The sequence below is a fragment of the Nycticebus coucang genome, chromosome 9, assembly GCF_027406575.1.
Source record: "Nycticebus coucang isolate mNycCou1 chromosome 9, mNycCou1.pri, whole genome shotgun sequence".
Taxonomy (NCBI): domain Eukaryota; kingdom Metazoa; phylum Chordata; class Mammalia; order Primates; family Lorisidae; genus Nycticebus; species Nycticebus coucang.
The window spans coordinates 52,117,836-52,122,313 of NC_069788.1; the positions used below are offsets into that span (position 1 = coordinate 52,117,836).

At 41.5% G+C, this 4,478-nt stretch overlaps 1 pseudogene; it reads right to left on the reverse strand.

Annotated features, from left to right (window-relative positions):
* Positions 1–2,897, reverse strand: LOC128594720 (chromobox protein homolog 1-like; annotated as a pseudogene).
* Positions 2,898–4,478: the final 1,581 nt, after the last annotated feature.

A 4,478-nucleotide genomic window follows, 5' to 3' on the forward strand; every position in this document is an offset into this window, starting at 1 on the left:
TCAGCTAGATGTGAAAGGGGCTGGTTCTTTAGAAGAATTAATTATTGTCATTTTTTTGACATCATCCTCTGAGGGGTAAGAATGCCACATTAGCTTTGCCTCATAGAAGGATATGACAATCTGTGGGCACTTGACATTGGTTTCCTTGGCAGGAACCAGGTCAGCCTCATCAGAGTTTTTCTATTTCATCAGGAAGATAAGCTCTCCTGGAGTCTAACTGAATTATCTGCTCCAGCTCCAAACCTGGAGCAAAGATTCGTGGCTTTTCTGATTCTTCTTTGGTTTGGTCTCTATCATCAGAAGCAGAATTGGCTTTAAGCCTGCCTCTGTCTGATTTATCTCTCTGCCGCTGTTTCTGACTGCAGAAAACTCAGCAATGAGGTCAGGGCACTCCATGTCCTCTTCTGGCTCCCTTGTGTTGTGCTCTTCTAAGAAACCCTTCCACTTTAGGAGGTGCTCTACTTTGCCCTTTACCACTGGATGGTGGAGAACTTTTTTCACCTCATAGTCCTCTTCATTCTCTTCTACCACCTCCTCCACTTTATTTTATTTCTCCATAGTGCCTGCCAAAACAGGCTATGTTGACTCTGATGTTGCTCAGAGCAGTGCCACGTTGCCAGCATGTCACTGGGCCAGACCAGCCCAGGGAGTGGCATCCGGGAAAGCAACAGACTGGGGGGGCCACAGTGGAGCCTCTCACTGATGCAGCACACTGCAGACCTGGGCCAATGGCCCTCTTATATGCTGAACAAAATAGCCTCCCTCACCTGGACCTTCTCTTTTATATACTAAGTGCTCTATCACTATGGCATTTCTCTGTCACAAAGTTCCCCAAACCTAGCATGAGTCTTAAGAAAATAATAACCTTTGTTTACACTCCTTGTCAAACACTTTTGCAAATCCAGATAGATTACATCATCATCATCATCATCAAAGTAAACTTCTTCATTGTATAATCAATGTACCAGAAGATTTCAAGTGTACCCTCACTTAAAAAAGAGGAAAACAAACCATCACTGCTTATGTATGGAGTGTTATACTGTAGTGATCATGGTTTTATGGAAAGAGACCAGCATTATCGTTAGATTGGGATGAAGTCTCAGCACTACCACTTACTATCAATGAAACTTCAGGTTTTTAACATCTCTGTACATCAGAAATCTATAGAATTATAAAATGAATATTGTTAAGCTTTCTGAAATGGATTCTTTTCACCATCTCTCAACAAAACTTTACTTCTGTGGAGTCAGGCCTATCCACTCAAAACCAATTTGTCATAAATCAGACAAAAACTGATGAATAAAGTTAGCTAAAAGCAATTCATTCACTTTATTAATTTACCAAAAACTTGTTTACAAGTACAAGTACAATTAAAAAGTATGGATAAAATACTTTAATTACAAAGTATGGGTAAAATAAGAAAAGAAAAAGATAATACCAAGACTGAAAAGGCTGGATACATGAGTTTTAGTATTTTTGAAGATCTCTATAAAATTTTAGCTGGACAATTTTCATTTTTTAAGCACATAATGTTCAATTTAGAGAAAGTAAATGATCATAAGACAATTTCATCTAATCTATTATACAAAAAATAAAATTCACATGCAGTGACCAAAATTTTTAGTATAAGTTAATACTATGGTAGTCCCATCTTATCCACAGGTATCAGGTTGTAAGATACTCCATGTATGTCCAGAACCGGAGAGAATTTTGAACCCTATCTATACAGTATGATTTCTTTTCTATACATACATATTTATGATAAATTTTAATTTATAAATTAGGCACAGTAAGAGAGGAATAATTACTAATAATAAAGCAAAACAATTATAATATACTGTCATAAAAGTAATACAAATATGTTCCCTCTCCCTTCTTCTCTCTCAAAATAGCTTATTGTATTATATTCATCCTTCTTGTACTTATATAAAATGATAAAATGTCTAGGTGATGAGATGAAGTGAATGATGCAGGCATCATAACAGCATGTTATGCTACTAATGACCTTCTGACAATGCCTCAGAAGGATCATCTACTTGGAGTGATCCTGGACCATGGAAGCATGGCAATGTTGGTAGTTGGTTACTAGAATCAGACAATGTCGTGAACAAATGGATGATTCATATCCAAGGTGGGACAGAGCACAACAATATGAGATTTTATCACGTTACTCAGAATACAGTGCAATTTAAAACTTATGAATTGTTTATTTCTGGAATTTTCTATTTAATATTTTTGAATAGTGATTGACTACAGGAAACTGAAACCACTTAGAAAGGGAAACTATGGATAAGTAGGGAACTGCTGTACAAATCTGGCATATATGACCATAAATTTGCTAAGAAACAATTTGGGGTGCCACTTAAATTTTAAAGTACTTATAAATCATTAATGATCTTTTTACTGATTCAGGAGGTCTTGGGAGAGGTCTAGGATTTAGCATTTCTAATAAGCTTACAGGAGATGCTGGTGATCTGTGCACTATACTCTAAAAAACTCATTACTACAATACAAAATAAAGTTTTGACTATGAACTGTGAAAAATACAAAATCAAAGCTAATGTGCCATTAAGACATTGATCAAATCATAGTGAAGTTCTAAGAGATTGGTAAAAATAATTAAAATATTTGGTAAATATTATTGGTAAATATTAAAAAATGTAAAAAAATAAAAAAGCAAATGGTGGGCCTAACGGTGGTGGGGACATCTGCGGCAGTCGTGTTGGCGAGCTCCGCTGCTGCAGGTCCCGCAGCAGCGCCTGCGAGGGACCCGGGCCATTGCCCCAGGCGGACGGCACACGGCAGGTGGCGCTCAGGGATGGTGGGCATCTCTGGAGCAGATGCCTTCCAGCTTCCTTAGGCTCCACCCTTGTAAGGACACAGCAGCAAGGCACCATCTTGGACGCAGAGAGCAGCTCCAGCCAGACACCAGCACTGGCATCTTGATCTTGGACTTCCCGGCTGCAGAACCTGACTCAAGCACCCCTTGAGTGCTTGGTCACCCTCCTGGAGGTCTTCAGGAGGAAGCGGAGGCTCCACCTGGTGTTTGAATATTGTGACCACACAGTTCTCCAGGAATTGGACAGATAACAACAAGGAGCTGCACCACAACTGCGATCAGTGCCCGCCCGGAACTCAGTAAGAGCTGTGTGGGGAACCGAGACTCCAACCAGCACCTGCCAGGCCTCTGCACGCCCTGACTGGAACTGCGGGAGCCACGCAACCCTGGGTCCTCCCTCCTGTACCCTCCCTGCCTCTACACCGGCCTGCTCGTCTGGCCAGGGACTCTGGTAGCTACATGCCCTCTGGAGCCCTCTGTGCCTCCGTGGGGAGCCCTTCTCCTGGCTGGAGACTGCTGGAGCCTTGGGCTCTCTGTGCCAAAGTCACAGGGTGCTAGGCACTCACAGAACTGTGTGCACCACCCCCCACCCTGTTGCTGGATCCGGGTGTGTCACACTCTGGAGCTGCTCCCACAACCAGAGCTCCCTAGCTGGGTCAGCCCCAGAGGAGCTACACAGGGTCACTCCCTACAAAGATCCAGCAACAACAGAGTGATCCCGCTGGGGTCTAATCTTGGAAAGACAACTCCCCTCTCTGAGGATGGCCAGAGGCAATGGTGAAAAACAATCATGAGGCGAAATCAACAGAAAAACTCTGGCAATATGGATAATCAGAGTAGATCAACTCTCCCAAGGATCAATGGGGCATACATAGCACAAGATCCCTTGCACAAATAGCTGAGATGTCAGAAATCGAATTCAGAATCTGGATAGCAAATAAGATCGAATTAGAATTCCAAGCAGTAACCCAAAAGATAATCTCAAGAATTCAACTAATTCAAAGACCAAATGACCAAAGATTTTGACACATTGAGACAAGAAGTTGCAGCCCTCAAAGATCTCAGAAACAGTAGAATCCCTCAGTAACAGAATGGAGCAGGCAGAAGAAAGGATTTCCGACATTGAAGATAAAGCTTTTGAACGCTCCCAAACTCTCAAAGAGGAAAAGAAATGGAGGGCAAAAACAGATCACTCTCTTAGATAGCTCTGGGATAATTAGAAGAAAATCAATATTCGTCTTATAGGGATCCCTGAAAGCAAAGAAGTGGCTTCACAAGGCACAGAGTCTCTTCTCCATGAGATTATGAAAAAGAACATTCCAGACATGCCAAGAGATTCTCAAATTCAGATAGCAGACAGTTTCAGAACTCCAGCATGACTCAACCCAAATAAGACACCCCCTAGACATATAATAATCAATTTCACTAAAGTTAATATGAAGGAGAAAATTCTGAAAGCAGCCAGATGAAAGAAAACCATCAACTACAAGGGGAAGAATATTAGAATAACGGCAGATCTCGCTGCTCAAACCTTTCAAGCTAGAAGAGGATGGTCATCGACTTTTAATCTCCCAAAACAAAATAACTTTCAACCCAGGATCCTGTGTCCAGCTAAATGGAGTTTCATTTATGACGGAGA